Here is a 23,940-nt window from a genome sequence, read left to right as displayed (position 1 = left end):
GTATCACAGCGCTTTTCCCTAACCTCAGCAATTTTGATTCTCAAAACAAATGAAATGTGTGTTTGTATCTCTTCCTTTGAGCTAATTGTCCTATTGCAACAAGAATGATAAATAGAAAGACATATTTAGAAAGTAACGAAATCTATAATTGTTTTCTATTCTTTAATACTTCCATAAAATTAACCACTGGTTTATCTATCAAGTTTGTTTCTTAGAACATACAGATATTTAGTGTATTTATTCCTAAATATTTACAGCTGCACTGTCTATATACATTTGTATACAAATTTGTATTATGAAGATGATCTTATTGTAACTGATTAACCTTAGGCTTACTCTGCAGCCAGGAGATGGTGCCTCTTTGTGAGGTCTCTCCTTGGAAGACTTCTGGAGAGGCAATGCATAAGAGGCTAAGAGCATAGATTTGGGATTAAACAAGACTGCTAAGAGGAATGGAATGTAGGGTTTAAGAGCATGGATTCTGGAGTCAGACTGCCTGGGTTCAGCCAAATTCAAGCTCCACCAATTATGTGCTGTGTGATCTTGCATATTTTACTTAATCGATTCGTGTCTTAGTTTTCTCAAATATAAATGGGAAATTAATCATAGTATTTATCCTATAGAACTGCTGTGAGAAATAAAAAACACATAAAGTATTCAGAGCAATGTCTTAACACACTTAGAATGTAATCAATTGCTGTTTATTATTGTAATTGTTATTATTAAAAGCTTCACATTCCAGCTTTAAAAAAAAGTAATGAGAAAGAAAGTGAAGTATGTCCTACTGTCATACTGCAGAAACTTCTTTTTATTATACTTAGGAATGTATCTAAGGCAATAGTTTATAGCATAAAGCATTCTGAGGAGTCAGCAAATACCTGGCAAATTTGGACAAACAGGATAATTCAGGGTCCTACATGGATTTATTTGTCCCTTGGGACTTACTACTAGTTTTGATGTCTTTGAGTTTAGAGTTTACCAAGGGCTTTCACATACATTATTTTGTCATTTTATCAATGATTCTGCAAAACAGCCTAAGATGATAAATTTTTCTAAATTTAAAGGTACAAAGTATAACCCAGAGAGCTTGAGTGATCTTTTTCTGCATCACACAGCAAAGCAAGGAGAAGAATGAATCCTTAGTCTCGCTATTCTAAGTACACAGACAGGTCTAATATCACAGCAGCAGCTGTCAACTATGACACAGCCATCCACTGTGGGACCCTCACAAGTCATCTGTTACTGGAAACATGTGAAGCTTGCAAATGATGGACTTTTATTTATAAGGAGGGGTTGTTTGCATAAAAAATCTATCTCGTGCTCATTTGTGTACAGAAATGCTTTCTCTAGTAAAAGGAAATGGCTCCGGGGGAAGAAGAAAGTTTAGGGCTTTGATAAGCCTAAGGGAGTGTGTCTTGCATATGAATGTTATTTATCAGGTGAGTCTTCGTGGCAAGTGTACTGCATCACCCTGCCTCTAAGATCTATGACCATGTTTCCCCCTTTATATTTGCCTCTCTAGACAGCTCCTGAATTTTGGCTTCACCTCTAGAACTCTTTTTCAAAATAGAGTTAACCACATATTAATTCCCTAAAACAACTAACTAGCTGCTTATAGGTTTTTACTAATCAAAGTTAGTCAAACCCAGGCTCTCCTCTCCTCTCCTCCAACTACCATGCCTAGTTGCTTTTCTTCTTTTGTACTTAATTCTGCGGCATGACAACATTTCACCAGTAAGGAGTTTATGAAGGGTAGGGGACTAAACTCAGAACAACAATGAGAATATTTACCTATTAGCAATTGCAGAACTGCACCCAGCATTTCAGCTACATGACAGATGACCAGGAATCAAGGAAGACTGGCAGAGCAGTCACCACCCCACCAAGGGCATTGCACCATTACTAAAAATACATTGGTCATATTTTGCACACAGTAGGGCTTTTAAGGAACAATAAGATGATAATAGAAAATCAATGTCTAGCCAACAAATTTCAATTAGTCACAATAAACTACGGAACTTACAGTATATTTTAGGGTAAAGAGACGTTCTCAAATCTTTCTAAACATCCTTCTTTCAGCAGGAGATACACACATCTTGCTTACATAAGACTGAAAATAAATCATATAGGACACACAATGTTGCTAGAAGAGAATGAAGCTGATTTTTTAACAAGATGATTCCAAAATATAATCAAATGAATTAGAGGAGTCACCTAGAAGGCTATACAATGGATGACTCTAACTTAGTGAAACTTATTTCAAAAGCTACACATAAAAATGAATTTCCCTATGGGTAAATGGATAAAGAAAACATGATATATATTAATATAAGCCACACAGATACACAACAGAATATTATCCAGTCATAAAAAGAAGGAAATCCTGCCATTTGTGACAACACGGAAGGACCTTGAGAGCTTTATGTAAGTGAAATGTCAGTCAGAGGGAGAGAAATACTGTATGATCTCACATATATGTGAAATCTAAAAACAAAAACATAAACAACAACCAAAAAAAACCCCAAATGAACTCAGAGTTGCAGAGAAGAGATTGGTGGTTTTCCAGAAGCAGGGGGGAAGGGGTGGGTGAAATAAGTAACGGTGTTCAAAAGCTACAGACTACCAGTTAAAAATAAGTAAGTCCTGGGAACATCATGTACAGCATGGTGACTATGGTTAACAATACTGTGCTGTATATTTGAAAGATGTTAAGAGAGTAGATCTTGGGCTTCCCTGGTGGTGCAGTGGTTGAGAGTCCGCCTGCCGATGCAGGGGACACGGGTTTGTGCCCCTGTCCGGGAAGATCCCACATGCCGTGGAGTGGCTGGGCCCGTGAGCCATGGCCGCTGAGCCTGCACATCCGGAGCCTGTGCTCCGCAACGGGAGAGGCCACAACAGTGAGAGGCCCGCGTACCGAAAAAAAAAAAAAAAGAGTAGATCTTAAAAGTTCTTATTACAAGAAAAAGAATTATAACGTGGTAATGGATGTTAAGTAAACTTATTGTGGTGATCATTTCTCAATATATACATATATGGAATCATTATATTGTACACCTGAAACTAATATATGCTTTGACATATATGTCAATTTTATCTCAATAAAAAAGAATGAGGGGCCTCCCTGGTGGCGCAGTGGTTGAGAGTCCGCCTGCCGATGCAGGGGATACGGGTTCGTGCCCCGGTCTGGGAGGATCCCATATGCCGCGGAGCGGCTGGGCCCGTGAGCCATGGCCGCTGGGCCTGCGCATCCGGAGCCTGTGCTCCGCAACGGGGGAGGCCACAACAGTGAGAGGCCCGCATACCGCAAAAAACAAAAAAACAAACAAAAAAAAAAAAGAATGAGTCTCCCCTTTGTATCTTCTTTAGGGCAGGGATACCTGCGATACAGCTTTGGCCCAGAACATTTTATAACGCCTTTTTGTGACTGTCCTCAGAGCAAGTAACAGTAACTGTCAATTGCTGAGCTCTTACAAGATTCCATGAACTTACAAACCTTCTTACACATTTCATCTAACAAAATCCTTCACAGCAGCAGCATGAGGCGTTCCAGATGGGAAATACTGAGGCTCCCGGAGATTACAAAACTTAAAATGCCAAGTTGGTCCCAGGTCATGGGGCTGGCAAGGAAGAAAGCTAGCATCTGACCCGTCTTTCTCCTTCCACATCATGTCACTGTGCAGTCAAACAGGTCACATCATGAAGTCAATCAAATTCACGACTTTGCACACTGTGACAGTTTTGCAAGCTCGTGTGGACGGCCCATGGTTTCCCAGGCTCCACTCCAAGGATACCAAAATGTAAGAGAGAAGTCACCAGAAAATGAGATATAGGCCCTCAAGGGGCTTATGAGCTGGTGAGGTTGGTCTTGGTTAGTACCAGGCTCTTGCCAAGAGATAAATCTGTCTGCAAAGGATAAAGCTTCACCACTACTGGAGATGATTTTAAAAATGAGGGGATGGAGAGGTTGCTGATGGGAGACATAGAAGACAGTGCCCTCAGAGATCAGTCACAAACTATGCTGAGGAGCGACACCAATGTCACAATTATGGTAGTTACTCTCACAGCAAATACGTTAAGGAAAATGACATGAACATGAAGTTCTGCTATGTCTGTAAACGTCCTATTGCTTCGTGGTCTCTACTTTTCGTTTGTGAAAGTGATTGTGGAAGTGCTTTTGAGTTCATGAATGTATCCTTTATTAACTGAATTCATAAACTGTTCACAAAACCAGATTTCCTTAAAATTTTATTTACCTTGAGTACTAGCTGCAAGCTGGGCTCACATTCAAATTACATTTCTGTTTAGCCGAGTTTTAATAGTAGAATATTATTTTAAATGCTTGTTAAACACTGGTGGGTATATACACACACCAAAAGGAAGCAAGAGCATGCTATCAGTCTGATAGAAGTTGTAAAATTACATAGGCTATTGTTAGACTTCCCTTTTAAGCAGAGTACAAGACAAATAGATTTTAGCATAATAAATTTACTGATTTAGCAATTATTTAAAAATTTGCAGCACTTAGTTTGGATATCAGAGCCCAGCTAGGTATAGAGCACATGCCAAAGTATAAACAAATGCTTATGTGAGCATAATTTAAGCATCTTCTCACATCCTTAAGAAACAGAAATTGTCACTTTTCAGTAAATAAAAGCTTTTGATTTTCACAAAATCAACAATACTCTCTAGAATTCTTGCAGATGATCACAAAATTCTGTCTCTTCTGGAATTAGAAAAATTCTAGGAACTTAGAATTTTTGTATGAATATAGATTTTTGGATGGCTTAGAGAAAAATTGGGAGGTAAGACAAATCAATTTGCAAAACTGACAATCAAGTGGAAAGGTGAGGCAAGTAAAAATAACTCCAATAATAAGTGATAGGCAATTTCCTTGTGCAATGTTTGTGGCTTTGTCTGAGATTTTAAGATTTATCAGTTGTACTACCACAGCCAAGAGAATGGTTTCCCCATTTTTATTTTAAAGTTTCCCCTACAAAGTCCACCTTTTCAGTAAGGGTCAGTATAGTCTCTATTGCTATGAAATCAGTTATATTAATTTATCCCCTAATGTCACTCAAAATAATGACTCAAAATAAAAGTAAATATAAACTATTGTGAATAACAGCAAGCTATTAAAACTTGGATAACTAAATTCTAAAGTTTTAATCTTCCCAATGTAGCCTTACAGTACAATAATAACTCCTTGCAAATTACTGAAATGCAGTATAATTCTAGAATAATTACGTATATTTCTTTAAAGTGAGGGGGAAATTTACAATAAGAGCAATTAAAAAGTCAGATAATTTTACAGATTTTTAAAATAATAGTTATTTATATTTTTTAGTTTGCCAAGTGTTTCTACACCTAACCTTATTTACAATGCCTTCCTAAGGCAGATATTTTATCCCATTTTACAGATGATACTGAAATAAGATTAAGACTTGTCCAAGTTTACACAATTTCAAGATGCATCAAGAACCGAAAATTAAATAGGTAGAACAGAGTTGGGATGACTGGAGAATTATTCAAGCTAGAGATATTTAAATCTCTTCACCCAAAGAAATTATATTCTTGGGCAACTAAATAATCATTCAAATTTTTCATATAATCAATAGCTGTCATTATAAGCATCTATGAAATTGGGACGTTATCTGGAGACTAGAATATTTAACAAATATTTCACACCAATACCTGAGAAAGAATTTCCTAATTAATTATAAAAATTTTCCTTTATTTTCTATCCCCAAAAAGGCTGGATTATGAAAAATTTTAGTCAATGGGGCAAGTTTTCAAAAATCCCAAAAACTTGGTAAAAAATAAACTTCTTTGTAAGTAACAGGTTAGCTCAGCTCAATCTAATTTACTTCTTGTCACATAGGAACAAGGAAATGCAAATGGAAAAATACCTTTACTTTGATAGTTTTTCATACTGTTATTTCATCCTAAATGAAGAAACACAAGTAGTAATTAAAATTCAAATTAAACCACTAGGTGGTGTTCTAAAGATTGGAGGACTTCTTGGTGAGGGAGAAAATATCAAATGATGGTCTCAATGTACCACTGCATAGCTTTTATTTTTTAGTTGATATATTTTTTTAAAGAACTATATCTGATTACTTATATGAGTCACAGACTCATGCAATTGGAAGAGGGGAAATGTGCTCCTTAGATAGGATGGCTCTGAACACAGGAAAAGTAAATTCATACTGCCTACCTTTGTTTCTGCTAGAAACACCACACTCCAATGGTGACTACTACAAAAGTTTCTTGATTAATCTCAGATCCATCCATCTTAACAATTACCATATCTTGATTAAAACCAAATGCTTTGACCATCAGAATAGTGAATGTCAGAAATAAGTTTTTACTGGTGAAATTTGTGGCTTGTTAAATGCCATAATGAATGTTAGCAGTTGCTCTCACTGGTGAAATAACTAAATGTTAAAGACATGTAATTGGATAAACTTTGAGAGATATTCTCTGTTCTTTCATGAGAAAGGAATAGCACTCTACAAAGGCCCCCAGCCTGACAACTTTAAAGGTGATACCCAAGTCTTGCTCCCCAAGAGATTCTGTTTCAACCACTGATTAAGAAGATTTCTCATTGTCTAGTTCCAAATATAAGGGTACAGAATTCCTTCTCTGGCATATTGTCTTATCTGTCCTGAGTAAATTTTTCATGCAAGGTGATGGATGCAATATTTACATGCAGAGAGAGCTGAGACTTCCTTAGGTTTACACAAAAGGTTGTGGGAATATACTGTATCTAGTTCCTAATTAGAGCTTGTTTAATAACTGAGAATTCAGAAGCTACCACCCAAGAATGGCCTCAATGCCAAGAATTCTCTTATATTCCAGCTTCTTCAATCCTCCATGGGTAGAACAACTTAAAATTACTTCCAAACCCCATTCTCCAGTGGAGAGAGAACTATGCTAGGCTTCCATTGTGCTAGGGATGGTAGATGGCAGTCTTTCAGTTGTTCATTCATTTGGTCAACAAAGTGAATTAAGCACCTGTTAATGAATTAGACACTGTGGGTTAGGGGCTCAGGTAGTCATCTAAGTTGGGACCAAGATGAGGCACTGATAGGCCACGCCTTCATCAAGACCACCCACTAGGGAAAAATTGGAAAGACCAGAAGGAAAACGTTACTCTCCTTTACACATGAGAACTTCTTATCAAGGAAACAAAACATAAGAAAGGAACAGACTCCTGATTCCCAGGGGCCTGCAATTCTAGCTGTAAAACTTGGCAATGGAAGCCCTGCTATTAGCATCATGTGGACTGTGATGTGACCTACCAAGCATTTACCCTCAGCCCTGTCACCACTCCTGCATCCACTAATGGAGATGACACTTCATACAGCTGCCAGGCACTTGGGTTAATACAGTCACTTGGGAATTTGGATTCCATCTTCAAAGCATTCCTGACATTATATTGTTTTCTCTACTTTGGTGTATATTTGAAACTTTTCCATAATAAAGTATTTTTAAATCCCTGGCATACAAAGGGTCATCAAGCTTCACTTGAGCTTTTCCAGAAGTGAGATCCTACCACTTTAAAAAGTTTATATTCAGCTGAAACTTGACTTCCTATCATGTGCACCAATTGATCAAAGTTCTCTCGTGAACTACATAAAAGTAGTTCTTTACACAAAAGTAAATCTCTCAACAAGAGAATCCTCCAAATAGCAGGATGGTTATTAGGTGTATAATTTACTATCCAAAATGGGGACAAATTTTGAAGGTAAAAAGTGGTACTAAAATAATAAATATATTCCACAAAGAAGATATACAGATTGCCAACAAACACACAAAAGGATGCTCAACATCACTAATCATTAGAGAAATGCAAATCAAAGCTACAATGAGGTATCACCTCACACCAGTCAGAATGGCCATCATCTAAAAATCTAGAAACAGTAAATGCTGGAGAGGGTGTGGAGAAAAGGGAACACTCGTGCACTGCTGGTGGGAATGTGAATTGATACAGCCACTATGGAGAACAGTATGGAGGTTCCTTAAATAACTACAAATAGAACTACCATATGACCCAGTAATCCCACTACTGGGCATATACCCTGAGAAAACCATAATTCAAAAAGAATCATGTACCACAATGATCGTTGCAGCTCTATTTACAATAGCCAGGACATGGAAGCAATCTAAGTGTCCATCGACAGATGAATAGATAAAGAAGATGTGGCACATATATACAATGGAATATTACTCAGCCATAAAAAGAAATGAAATTGAGTTATTTGTAGTGATGTGGATGTCTGTCATACCGAGTGAAGTCAGAAAGAGAAAAACAAATACCGTATGCTAACACATATATATGGAATCTAAAAAAAAAAGGTTCTGAAGAACCTACGGGCAGGACAGGAATAAAGACGCAGACACAGAGAATGGACTTGAAGATGCAGGAAGGGGGAAGCATAAGCTGGGACAAAGTGAGAGAGTGGCATGGACATATATACACTACCAAATGTAAAATAGATAGCAAGTGGGAAGTAGCCACAAAGCACACAGAGATCAGCTCGGTGCATTGTGACCACCTAGAGGGGTGGGATAAGGAGGGTGGGAAGGAGATGCAAGAGGGAGGAGCTATGGGGATATATGTATGCATGTAGTTGATTCACTTTGTTATAAATCAGAAACTAACATACAATTGTAAAGCAATTATACTCCAATAAAGATGTTAAAAAATGCAAAAAAAAAAAGAAAGAAAGAAAAGAAACATAACCCCTCAAAAGATAAAATAAAAAACAAAATGCTGCATGGACTTGCTGTGAGGGCCAAAGGTGGAGATATAAATACAACCCCTTACAAACTGTAAAGTCTAAAACACATAGAAGGAATTATGACTATTAGTAGTACAATTTAGTAAGTGGAGAGCAAGGGGGAAAGAGAATATACTATAATTAAAGTCTAAGGTGGCTGTGCATTTGGCAAATTATTTACATATAGTCTTTACTTTTTTTAACAATTAATATACTTTACAAAAAACTCAGTAAAAGGGAAGAAAAGTTTCAAAAAATACTGACTACTACTGCCTTGATACCATAACAAAAATTTTTATGCTCTTTTAAATCTGTTTTTGGAACGAAATTATTTTTTTCTTAAGGACTTTAAAACTCTGACAGCATCAAAATTACAGTGATAAAGAGTTTATGAAGGCTTTTATTTATCACTTCAAAATAATTCAGTCAGAGAGCCTCTAAAATTTTACTCCTGGCACAGAAAAAAAAACCTACCAAATTTTTAACACTGGCTAAGTTATGAAGCCAGATTTTTAAAATTTGATTTATTAAAATCAGAAACATTTTTTAACTTAAAATATTTAACAACATAAATGTGATCAAAAAATAATAACTCTCACTTCAAATAAGCTCTTAGTTTTTATTGAGGGCATTTATGACAGTCCATAAATTCACTTGCCATAAATAAGAAAATGCACTTATTCCACTGTATTTATTCCCCCAGTGTTTTTGTAGGGGACAGTTGACTTCTTTATCCTACTGCCCATTATCCTACTGTGCATCAGCCCACTGCCCATCTTATTTGGGAAGAATTCCCCTGATTCAAGTGATAAGAGAATTCTATCTTCTACTACAGAAACTGAAGGATCCAGATATCACCTCTCCCTGACCCCCTAAAGAGCCAGCTCATGACACTAAATCAGTGAAATTCTTCAGCTTTGACCTGGAATCTGCAAAGATGCAGGTACATTTGAAGACATTAGCATAGTAGTACTGTGAGGCTTGCAGAGGTGCCAAGAGTGTTATACTTAGCATGAACTAGACTGTATTCCCTGATTTCTAACCAAGACCCATTCTCCAGCTTTTGAACTGAAGTTTTTTAACTGATCATTATTCATCCAGGAAAAGAATTTTTCCTTAAGTTTCCAGAGTTGGTGTTGTTGCTTACAATAAACACTCTGGTGAAGAAATTGGTATTTGTGAATAGACTGTAGACAGCAGATGCTTAGAGAAAGGAGGATTCTTGGGTTTGATATTGCCTAAACATTGCTGAAGGGGAATGCAAATCTCCTGTTCTAATGACAGGTGAAAATCTGGCAATGCAGGTTTCAAGACTATAGGGCGGGGTAGTTACTTATAATCATACTGGAAAGCTTAAAGAGAGAGAAAGAGGATAAAACCTGTGCTGTCCATATGGTAGCCACTAGCCCCATATGGCTAAATAAACCCTGGATACCTGAAAACTTAGTGCTTAGGAACAAAAGAATGTAAAATATCTCACTTCTAATTTGCATACTGTTTATATGTTGAAATGATAATATTTTAGGCATATTGGGTTAAATAAATTATAAAAATTTAAAAAATATAATAAAGATATTATAATTGTTAAAATTTGTATTTATTAATTGAATATTAGGTTTTAGTAGAGCGGGATATCTATTAAAAAGTTCTAATCAGAAAGCATTTTCAAAAATAAATTGCTTTCCAGAATGTAAAAATAACATATTTGGGACAGATGCTAAGCCAGATGGGACGCTGAGAAACATGCATGAACAGGGAATGACCCAGGTGAACTGAAACATATGTTCACCCTAGTTACCATGTCTCATCATCATTTCCCTTGTTCAGGTTGAACATCCCTGAGTCTGAACTCTGGGTTTCTTCAGTATCCAATATCTTTCATCTGACAATATCCCCTTAAAATATGGTACCAAAAATAACACAATAATCCTGATGAGTTCTGACCAGTGTCCATTACAATGAAGCCATCACTGCCATTAATCCAAACAGTATATTATCCTAAAACTTCCCTCAGATTGCATTAGCCTGCCAAGCAGCTGCAACTGTATTGTTGGCTCCTATTCAGCTTGTAATCAACTGAAATCTTCTGCACATAAAGCCCTACTAAACTTGGTTTTCCTCTTTATAAACATTCATAAAGTATTTTATTTTTCATGCCTAAATTCTGGAATTATATCCTGTTAGTTTCAGGCCATCATGATAGACTATTAATATAGCTTTTGATGAACCGTTTGTCATCAAATATATTGTCTGTTCTTCCAATATTTTGTGACATCCAAAGTTTGTTAAGCAAATTCTATGTGTTTTTAATCCAAATTTTAATTAAAATGTTTGACAGAACAGGGCCCAAACTAATCTGTTTAGCCCAATTAGTTAACATTTTTCAGCCAGGTAAGAATCCACCTAACTCTTCTGACATTAGGTCCATATTTTTCCATTTAATCCAAAAGAACATCATGAGAGGTATCAAATAGGAGAGAAGATGATAGAATCCTCAAAGTAATTGTTTACATTTTACATGAGGGGAGAGGGTTCATGATGGCAGTGTAGGAAGATCCTGAACTCACCTCCTCCCATGAACACATCAAATATACAACCACATATAGAACAATTCACCACACTCCAGCTGCAGCATTCCATAATTAGGAGGGACCACAAAGGTATGAATCTTTTCCATGAGGAGAAAGTAATTCAGTTTTCACATCAGGCACCACAACTCCTAGATCCTGCACAGGAGAGACAAGCCTCCAAAACACTTTGCTTTAAAAACCAACTGGGAATACGCACAAAACTATAGAACTGCAGGGAACAGAAAATCCACTCTCAAAGTACACATTCACAGACTCACTTGACCCAAAAGGCTATCAAAAAATTTTTCAGCAGAAACCTTATGGACCAGAAGGGAGTGGCATGACATATTCAAAGTACTGAAAAGAAAAAAAATTCCAAATAAGAATTCTCTACCCAGTGAGGTTATCATTCAGAATTGAAGGAGAGATTAAGAATTTCCCTGAGAAGCAAAAGCTAAAGTAGTTCATCACCACTAAATTGGCCCTATAAGAAATGCTTAAGGGACTTTTTATAAGCTGAAAAGAAATGGCACTAATAAATAATAAGAAAACACACAAAACTAAATGTCTCTCTGGAAAAGGTAAATACATAATAAAGGTAGTGTATTGATCACTTATAAAGCAAGCATGAAGTTTAAAAGACAAAAATAGTCAAATTAACTAAAATTATAAGTTAAAGGATGCATAAAATAAAAAATGTAAAAGAAGATATAACATTTATAACTGTATATGCATCCAACAAAGAAGAACCTAAATATATAAAGCAAGCACTAAAAGACTTGAAGGGAGAAATTGAAAGCAGTACAATAAGAGCAGAGGACTTTAACACCAGACTTACATCAATGGATAGATCATCCAGACAGAAAATCAATAAGGAAACATGGGTCTTAAATGATACATCAGACCAGATGAACTTAATAGATATATACAAAACATTCAATCCAAAGGCAGTAGACTATACATTCCTCTCAAGTACACATGAAACTTTCTTCAGGATAGATCACATGTTAGTTTACAAAAAAGTATCAGTGAATTCAAGAAGACTGAAATCACATCAAGCATCTTTTCTGACAACAATGGATGAAACCAGAAATCAATTACAAGAAGAAAGCTGGAAAAAAAACCCACCAAACATGGAGATTAAAAATATGCTACTGAACAACCAATGGTTCATCAAAGAAATCAAAGGAAAAATAAAATACTTAGAGACAAATTAAAACAGAAATATGTTATATCAGGGGCTACGGGACAAAGCAAAAGCAGTTCTAAGAGGAAAGGTCATAGCAATACAGACCTACATCAAGAAATAAGAAAAATCCCAAATAAACAATCTAACTTTACACCTAAAGGAACCAGAAGAAGACAAAAGAAAAGTTCAAATTAGTAGAAGGAAGGAAGTAGTAAAGATCACAGCAGAAATTTAAAAAATAGAGACATTAAATAAAACAGTAAAAATCAATGAAACTAAGAGCTGGTTCTCTGAAAAGATAAAAAAAAATCAACAAACTTTTAGCTAGACTAACCAAGGAAAAAGAGAAGACTCAAATAAATAAAATCATAAATGAAAGAAGAGAATTTACAACTAATATCAAAGAAATACAAAGGATCATAAGAGACTACTACAAACAATTATATGCCAACAAATTGGACAACCTAGAAGAAATGGATAAATTCTTTAGAAACATAATCTAAGAAACAAATCATGAAGAAATAGAAAATCTGAATAGATGAATTACTAGTAAGGAGATTGCAACTGTAATCAAAAATGTCTCAAGAACAAAAGCCCAGGCCAGATGGTTTCACTAGCAAATTCTATGAAAATTCAAAAAAGATTTAATAGCTACCCTTCTCAAAATCTTTCAAAAGATTGAAGAGGAGAGAAACATTCCAAACTCATTTTATAAAACTAGCATTACTCTGATATCAAAACCAGACAAGGACCCCACAAAAATAGAACATTATAGGCCAATATCCTTATATATACATCACATTCACATCACATACATCAACACATACATAACATTAACAGAATGAAGGATAAAAATTTTATGATCATCTCAACTGCTGCAAAAAAAAGCATTTGACAAAATTCAACATCCATGTATGACAAAAAATCTCAACAAAGTGGGAACAGAGGGAACGTACCTCAGCACAACAAAGGCCATATACCACAAACCCAGAGCTAACATACTCAACTTTTCCTCTAAGATCAGGAACAAGACAAAGATGCCCACTCTCACCACTTTTTTTTTTTTTTTTTTTCTTTTTTGCGGTACGCAGGCCTCTCACTGTTGTGGCCTCTCCCGTTGCGGAGCACAGGCTCTGGACGCACAGGCTCAGCAGCCATGGCTCACGGGCCCAGCCACTCCGTGGCATGTGGGATCTTCCCGGACTGGGGCACGAACCCGTGTCCCCTGCATCGGCAGGCGGACTCTCAACCACTGCGCCACCAGGGAAGCCCCTCACCACTTTTATTCAACATAGTATTAGAAGTCCTAGCTACAGAAATTAGGCAAGCAAAAGAAATAAAAGGCATCCAAATCAGAAAGGAAGAAGTAAAATTGTCACTATTTACAGATGACATGATACTATATATATATAGAAAAACCTAAAGACTCCACCAAAAAACTATTAGAACTAATTAATGAATTCAGTAAAGTTGCAGGATACAAAATCAATATACAGAAATCTGTGGCATTTTTATACACTATTAGCAAACTATCAGAAAGAGTTCATACTATCCTAAGCAATCTACAGACTTAATACAATCCCTATCAAAATTCCAATGGCATACTTCACAGAACCAGAACAAATAATTCTAATATTTTTATGGAAACACAAAAGACCCTGAATAGCCAAAACAATCTTGAGAAAGAAGAACAAAGCTGGAGGTATCAAGTTACATAATTTCAAACTATACTACAAAGCTATAGTAATCAAAACAGTATGTTACTGGCACAAAAACAGATACACAGATCAATGGAACAGAATTGCAAGCCTCAAAATAAACCACATAAATTGACATATATATATATATATATATATATATATACACATATATGTATGATTAATTTACAACAAAGGAACAAAAACATACAATGGAGAAAGGACAGTCTTCAATAAATGGTTTTGGGAAAACTGGACAACTACATGCAAAAGAATGAAACTAGACCACAACATACACAAAAAAATTAACTCAAAATGGATTAAAACCTTGAATGTAAGTCTTGAAACCATAAAATTCCTAGGAAAAAACATTGGTGGTAATTTCATTGACATCAGTCTTAGCAATGTTTTTGAGAATCTGACTCCAAAGGCAAAGGAAACAAAAATAAAACTAAACAAATGGGACTACATCAAACTAAAAAGCTTCTGCACAGCAAAGGAAACCATCATCAAAGGAACCTACTGAACAGGAGAAGATATTTGCAAATCATATATCCAATAAGGGGTTAATATCCAAAATATATAAAGAACTCATATAACTCAACAACTAAAAAACAAACAACTCAATTAATAAATGGGCAGAGGATCTGAGTAGACATTTTCCAAAGAACACATACAGATGGTGAGCAGGCACATGAAAGTATGTTCAGCAACACTAATAATTAGAGAAATGCAAATCCAAACCACATGAGATACTACCTCACACCTGTTAGAATGGCTATTATCAAAAAGCCAAGAAGTAACAGATGAAAAAAAAAAGAAATAACAAATGTTGGAGAGTAGGTAGAGAAAAGGGAACCCTTGTATACTGTTAGAAATGTAAATTGGTGCAGCCACTATGGAAACAAAAAATTGAAATAGAACTACCATATGACCCAGCTATCCCACATCTGGGTATAACATCCAAAAAACAGAAAAACACAAATCCAAAATATACAATATATACACCTTTTTTTCCACTGCAGCATTATTCACTATAGTCAAGATATGGAAACAACCGAAGTGTCCATCAGTGGATGAACAGATAAAGAAGATGTGGTATATATGTACAATGGAATATCAGTCAGCTATAAAAATGGGTGAAATCCTGCCATTTGTGACAATATGGATTGACCTTGAAGGTATTATGTTTAGTGAAATAAGTCAAATGGAGAAAGACAATACCATATGATTTCTCTCATATGTGGAATCTAAAAAAACAAATGAACAAACAAAAAACAAAAAAACCAAACTCATAGATACAGATAACAGATTATTGGTTATGAGGGGTGAAGGGTGAAGTGGATGAAGGGGGTCAACCGTATGGTGATGGGTGGTAACTGGTCTTGTGGTGGTGATCACTCTGTAGTCTATACAGATGTTAAATTATAATGCCGTATACCCGAAACATATGTAATTTAACAAAACATTAAATAAACCATTTGCCCTAACAGTTTACTCATGTGTTTGTCTTGTTAAACAATTGGAAAATTTTGCAACAGTAAAGATACCACACAATCCAGGTCACTTAACAGCTGTTAAATGCTGCCTGATGTGCACATTATCCAGAAAGAAAAGGACAAGGCATGTGGAGTACATTTGGCAACCAATTACTTTGATTCAGTACAGATGTTACATCCTCCTATGCCCTTCTTTGTGGCATCTCAATCTCACTGATGGGACACTCTGAGTTGTTTTCTATCCAAGGGTCACACTGAAGCTAGGCTGAAAAGTGGTGGCAAAGACCCACCATGACTCAATCGGAGGAATTAATTTGAGGCAAGAATGAACCAGGACCAAGAGAAACCTATGATGAGGAGTGGCGGAGCATATGACTTCTCCTGAAAAAAGAGAACAGAGAGGACGCTGGAGATCTATTATATGCCTCAAAAAAAAACAACAAAAACTCACTAAGTAAAACTCAAAGTGTCTGGAATCTGAATTACCCTAGACATGCAACAGTCATCTCCATAAAAAAAAAAATGTTCTAAGCAAACTATAACTGGTTTTAATTGTAAAGGATTATGAAGGAAATGTAATCTACAGAAAATGTGCATCCGGTCTGAAATCAAGCTCCAATTTCTTCACTTACTTGTTCTGTGATTTAGTGTTTTGTCATGCATACTTCCCAAGTCACAGTTTTATTACCTGTAAATGGAGCCCTTCTTTCAAGCCATGCCATGTCACAAAAAAGATCTCTGCCAACCTCATAAATTTGTTATGGAGATCAAATGTGAAGACACAAATAAAAGCTCCATACAAATATGTTTTCTTGTAATTATTAATCCTAATATTATAAATGCTTGGATATTTTTAGTGAATTTGATTCAATTTAGTGAATTTGATTCCTGCCTCTTAAAGGTTATGTTAAATAGGTAGATAGATGGATAGATAGATCAATGATAGGATATAGAGAGATGATAGATACAGATATGTTTATGAAAGCAAACAAACTATGTTTACAGAATGCTATCAAAACATATTCTTGCAGAATAATAAGAATTTGAACATAGAATAGAATCTTGTTTCACAGCACTGTCTTACAAATGAGCAAACTAAAGTTTAGGTGTGTTTAATGACCTGCCCATGATCGTGAGTAAGAGACTAAGGCTAAAACCTAGATTTTCAGACACCCAGCCTATGCTCTTTCCACACCACTGGAATGCTAATGCTGTTAGTGATGACACTATCAGGGTTTTCCATTCAGACTGCCACAACTTGAAAGATAAATAAAACTAGCACGTTCTCAATACTGCCAAGAGACATCACGAAGCTTACCTCACTATGAAGCTGCATTAGGTAATGAAGAATTAGTGAATGCAATGCATAATTTTCTCCACTCTCTTTCCTCTCTCACGGGCCAAAAAGCAGCTTCTTACTCTTGAAAATAATAGGCCAGACAGGCACTACCAATCAGTCAGAACTGCCACATTACATAAGAATTATTTACACCTCTTAGACGTATTGGAAAGATATTGAAACGAGAAACAGGAAACTCCAATTCCTGAAACTCCCTAGCCATGTCACATCAGGCAGGCAAGATATGGGTATTTCCTTACCTGCAAAATAAGGCATTTGGATTACATGACTCCTTCCCAGTTCCAATATACTCCACCTCCAGGACTAATGCCTAAACCAGCTTAAGTTAAATGCAAGAAAAATAAGATCATGACTGCTGCAGATAAAAGTGTATGCTAAGAGAAAAGAAAGTTATCTCCTTTGTGATTTATGACCTTTGCTTATTTTCAAATCAGATAATTTCCTATATAATAGCTTATAGGGTTTAATCAAAACAGCATGGGCTGGCACAAAAAAAACAGACACATACATCAATGGAACAGAATAGAGACCCCAGAAATAAACCTACCCAGCTACAGTCAATTAACCTAAGACAAAGAATATACAATGGAGAAAAGACAGTCTCTTCAATAAGTGGTGCTGGGAAACTGGACAGCTACACGTAAAACAAGGAGATTAGAACATTTCCTCACACCATATTCAAAAATAAACTCAAATGGTTTAGAGACATAAATGTAAGATCTGAAACCATAAAACTACTGGAAGAGAACATAGGCACAACACCCTTTGACATAAATCATAGCAATATTTTTTTGGATCTGTCTCCTAAGACAAAAGAAATAAATGCAAAAATAAACAAATGGGACCTAATTAAACTTAAAATTAAGTTTGCACAGCAAAGGAAACCATTGACAAAGCAAAAAACAACCTACAGAACAGGAGAATATATTTGCACGTGATATGACCAACTACAGATTAATATCCAAAATATATAAACAGCTCATACAACTCAACATCAAAAAAACAAACAACCCAATCAAAAAAAAAAAAAAGGGCAGAAGGGCTTCCCTGGTGGCGCAGTGGTTGAGAGTCCGCCTGCTGATGCAGGGGACATGGGTTCGTGCCCCGGTCCGGGAAGATAATGGGCAGAAGACCTGAATAGACATTTTTCCAAGAAGATATACAGATGGATAACAGGTACGGGAAAAGATGCTCATCATCTCTATTATTAGATAAATGCAAACCAAAACAACAATTAGATATCACCTCACGAAGATGGCAGAGGATTAAAACATGGAGATCACCTTCCTCCCCACAAATACATCAAAAATACATCTACATGTGGAACAACACCTACAGAACATCTACTGAACGCTGGCAGAAGACTTCAGATTTCCCAAAAGGCAAGAGCCTCCCCACGTACCCGGGTAGGGCAAAAGAAAAAAGAAAAAACAGAGACAAAAGAATAGGGACGGGACCTGCACTTTGGGGAGAGAGCCATGAAGGAGGAAAAGTTTCCACACACTAGGAAGCCCCTTCACTGGTGGGGACGGGCTGGGGGGAGGGGGGGATTGGGCAGTGGGGAAGCTTCAGAGCCATGGAGGAGAGCACAGCAACAGGGGGGCAGAGGGCAAAGCGCACAGAATCCCACACAGAGGATCAGTGCCGACCAGCACTCACCAGCCCGAGAGGCTTGTCTGCTCACCTGTTGGGGGCGGGTAGGGGCTGGGGGCTGAGGCTTGGGCTTTGGAGGTCAGATCCCAGGGAGAGGACTGGGGTTGGCTGCATGAACACAGCCTGAAGGGGACCAGTGCGCCACAGCTGCCTGGGAGGGAGGCCGGAAAAAGGTCTGAAACTGCTTAAGAGTCAAGAGACCATGGCTTCGGGGTGCGCAAGGAGAGGAGATTCAGAACACCACCTAAACGAGGTTCAGAGGCTAGTGCAAGCTGCAGTTATCAACGTGGAACCCAGAGACAGGCATTAAATGCTAAGGCTGCTGCTTCAGCCACCAAGAAGCCTATGTGCAATTACAGGTCACTATCCACACCACCCCTTCCGGGAGCCTATGCAGCCCACCACTGCCACGGTCCCGTGATCCAGGGACAACTTTCTCAGGACAACACACGGCACGCCTCAGGCTGTTGCAGTGTCACACTAGCCTCTGCCACCGCAGGTTTGCCCTGCATTCCGTATCCCTCCATCCCCCCAGCCAGAGTGAGCCAGAGCCCCCTAATCAGCTGCTCCTTTAACGCCCTCCTGTCGGAGCAAAGAACAAGCACCAGAGGGAAACCTACATGCATAGGCAGGGACAAGCCAAAGCTGAACCCAGGAGTTGTGCAAACAAAGCAGAGAAAGGGAAATTTCTCCGTGCAGCCTCAGGAGCAGTGGATTAAATCCCCAAAGTCAACTTGATGTACCATGCATCTGTGGAATACTTGAAGAGACAATGAATCATCCCAAAACTGAGGCAGTGGACTTTGGGAGCAACTGAGATTTGGGGTTTGCTGTATGCCACTGTCCATTTTCAGATTTTTTTATTTTATTTTATTTTTTATTTTTTGCGGTATGCGGGCCTCTCACTGTTGTGGCCTCTCCCGCTGTGTAGAACAGGCTCCGGATGCGCAGGCCCAGCAGCCATGGCCCACGGGCCCAGCCGCTCCGCGGCATGTGGGATCCTCCCGGACCAGGGCACGAACCCGTGTCCCCTGCATCGGCAGGCGGACTCCCAACCACTGCGCCACCAGGGAAGCCCCATTTTCAGATTTTTATGTCTATCTCAGTTTAGTTATCAGCGCTTGTTAACATTGGTGGATTTGTTTATTGGTTTGGTTGCTCTCTTTTTTTTTCTTAATTACTTTTTAAATTTTTTTATTTTAATATATTTTTTTATTTTAATAACTTTCTTTTCTTTTCTTTTCTATCCTTTTTTTCTCTGTTTTCTTCTTAGCTGTGTGGCTGACAGGGTCTTGTTGCTCCGACCGGGTGTCAGGCCTGAGCCTCTGAGGTGGGAGAGCCGAGTTCAGCACATTGGAACACCAGAGACCTCCCGGCCCCACGTAATATCAATCGGCAAGAGCTGTCCTAGAGTACTCCGTCTCAATGCTAAGACCCAGATATCTCAATGATGAGCAAGTTAAAGTTCTGGACACCCCATGCCAAACAACTAGCAAGACAGGAACACAACCCCACCCATTAGCAGAGAAGATGCCTAAAATCATAATAAGGTCACAAACACCCCAAAACACACCACCAAAGGCAGTCCTGCCCACCAGAAAGACAAGATCCAGCCACACCCACCAGAACACAGGCACCAGTGCCCTCCACCAGGAAGCCTACACAACCCACTGAACCAACCTTAGCCACTGGGGACAGACACCAAAAACAACAAACTACTTTGGGAACTACAAACCTGCAGCCTACAAAAAGGACAACCCAAACACAGAAAGTTAGGCAAAATGGGAAGACAGAGAAATACACAGAAGAAAAGGAGCAAGGCTAAAACCCACCAGACCAAACAAATGAAGAGGAAAGAGGTAGTCTACCTGAAAAATAATTCAGAATAATGATAGTAAAGATGATCCAAAATCTTGGAAATACAATGGAGAAAATACAAGAAACATTTAACAAGGACCTAGAAGAACTAAAGAGCAAACAAACAATGATGAACAACACAATAAATGAATTAAAAATCCTCTAGAAGGAATCAGTAGGAGGATAACTGAGGCAGAAGAACGCATAAGTGACCTGGAAGATAAAATAGTGAAAATAACTACTGCAGAGCAGAATAAAGAAAAAAGAATGAAAAGACTTGAGGATAGTCTCAGAGACCTCTGGGACAACATTAAATGCATCAACATTCGAATTATAGGGGTCCCAGAAGAAGAAGAGAAAAAGAAAGGGACTGAGAAAACATTTGAACAGATTAGAGTTGAAAACTTCCATTATATGGGAAAGGAAATACTCAATCAAGTCCAAGAAGTGCAGAGAGTCCCATACAGGATAAATCCAAGGAGAAACATGCGAAGACACATAATAATCAAGCTATCAAAAATTAAATACAAAGAAAAAAAATATTAAAAGCAGCAAGGGAAAAGCAACAAATAACATATAAGGGAATCCCCATAAGGTTAACAGCTGATCGTTCAGCAGGAACTCTGCAAGCCAGAAGGGAGTAGTAGGACATATTTAAAGAGAAGAAAGGGGGCTTCCCTGGTGGCGCAGTGGTTGAGAGTCCGCCTGCCGATGCAGGGGACATGGGTTCGTGCCCCGGTCCGGGAAGATCCCACATACTGCAGAGCGGCTAGGCCTGTGAGCCATGGTTGCTGAGCCTGCATGTCCGGAGCCTGTGCTCCACAACGGGAGAGGCCACAACAGTGAGAGGCCCGCATACCACAAAAAAAAAAAAAAAAAGAGAGAAGAAAGGGAAAAACCTACAAGCAAGATTACTCTACCCGGCAAGGATCTCATTCAGACTTGATGGAGAAATTAAAACCTTTACAGACAAGCAAAAGCTAAGAGAATTCAGAACCACCAAACCAGCTCTACAAAAAAAGCTAAAGGAACTTCTCTAGGCAGGAAACACATGAGAAGGAAAAGACCTACAGTAACAAATGCAAAACAATTAAGAAAATGGTACTAGAACATATATATCAATAATTACCTTAAATGTAAATGGATTAAATGCTCCAACCAAAAGACATAGACTGGCTGATGGATTCAAAAACAAGACCTGTATATATGCTGTCTACAAGAGACATACTTCAGCCCTAAGGACACATACAGACTGATAATGAGGGGATGGAAAAAGATATTCCATGCAAATGGAAATCAAAAGAAAGCTGGAGTAGCAATTCTCATGTCAGAAAAAATAGGCTTTAAAATAAAGACTATTACAATAGACAAAGAAGGACACTACATAATGATCAAGGGATCAATCCAAGAAGATAAAACAATTGTAAATAGTTCTGTACCCAACATAGAAGGACCTCATATAAGGCAATTGGAAAAGCCATAAAAGGGGAAATCGACAGTAACACAACAATAGTAGGGGACTTTAACACCCCACTTTCACCAATGGACAGATCATCCAAAATGAAAATAAATAAAGAAACACAAGCTTTAAATGAGACATTAAACAAGATGGACTTAATTGATATTTATAGGACATTCCATCCAAAAACAACAGAATACACTTTCTTCTCAAGTGCTCATGGAACATTCTCCAGGATAGATCATATCTTGGATCACAAAACAAGCCTTGGTAAATTTAAGAAAATTGAACTCACGTCAAGTATCTTTTCCAACCACAGTGTTATGAGACTAGATATTAATTACAGGAAAAAAACTGTAAAAAATACAAACACATGGAGGCTAAGCAATACACTACTAAATAACCAAGAGAGCACTGAAGAAATCAAAAAATACCTAGAAACAAATGACAATGAAAACACGATGACCCAAAACCTATAGGATGCAGCAAAAGCAGTTCTAAGAGAGAAGTTTATACCAATACAATCCTACCTCAGGAACAAGAAAAATCTCAAATAAACAACCTAACCTTACACCTGAAGCAATTAGAGAAAGAAAGAAGAACAAAAAAAAACCCAAAGCTAGCAGAAGGAAAGAAATCATAAAGATCAGATCAGAAATAAATGAAAAAGAAATGAAGGAAACAATAAGAATAATCGATAAAACTAAAGGCTGGTTCTTTGAGAAGATAAACAAATTAATAAACCATTAGCCAGACTTATCAAGAAAAAACGGAAAAGACTCAAATCAACAGATTAGAAATGAAAAAGAAGTAACAGCTGACACTGCAGAAATACAAAGCATCATAAGAGACTGCTACAAGCAACTCTATGCCAATAAAATGAACAACCTGGAAGAAATGGACAAATTATTTAAAAGGTATAACCTTCCAAGACTGAACCAGGAAGAAATAGAAATTATGAACAGACCAATCACAAGTAATGAAATTGAAACTGTAATTAAAAATCTTCCAACAAACAAAAGTCCAGGACCAGATGGCTTCACAGGTGAATTCTATCAAACATTTAGAGAAGAGCTAACACCCATCCTTCTCAAACTCTTCCAAAAAATTGCAGAGGAAGGAATACTCCCAAACACCCTGATACCAAAACCAGACAAAGATATTGCACAAAAAGAAAACTACAGGCCAATATCACTGATGAACATAGATGCAAAAATCCTCAACAAAATACTAGCAAACAGAATCTAACAGCACATTAAAAGGATCATACACCATGATCAAGTGGGGTTTATCCCAGGAATGCAAGGATTCTTCAGTATATGCAAATCAATCAATGTGATACACCACATTAACAAATTGAAGGATAAAAGCCATATGATCATCTCAATAGTTGCAGAAAAATTTTTTGACAAAATTCAACACTAATTTATGATAAAAACCCTCCAGAAAGTAGGCACAGAGGGAACTCACCTCAACATAATAAAGGCCACATATGACAAACCCACAGCCAGCATCGTTCTCATTGGTGAAAAACTGAAACCATTTCCACTAAGATCAGGATCAAGACAAGGTTGCCCACTCTTACCACTATTATTCAACATAGTTTTGTAAGTTTTAGCCACAGCCATCAGAGAAGAAAAAGAAATGAAAGGAATCCAAATCAGAAAAGAAGAAGTAAAGCTGTCACTGTTTGCAGATGACATGATACTATACACACAGAATCCTAAAGATGCTACCAGAAATCTACTAGAGTTAATCAATAAATTTGGTAAAGTATCAGGATACAAAATTAATGCACAGAAATCTCTTGCATTCCTATACACTAATGATGAAAAATCTGAAAGTGAAATTAAGGAAACACTCTCATTTACCA

This window comes from Mesoplodon mirus (assembly GCF_964341445.2).
Source record: "Mesoplodon mirus genome assembly, chromosome: 6".
NCBI classification, from domain to species: domain Eukaryota; kingdom Metazoa; phylum Chordata; class Mammalia; order Artiodactyla; family Ziphiidae; genus Mesoplodon; species Mesoplodon mirus.
This window is presented reverse-complemented; position numbering follows the sequence as displayed.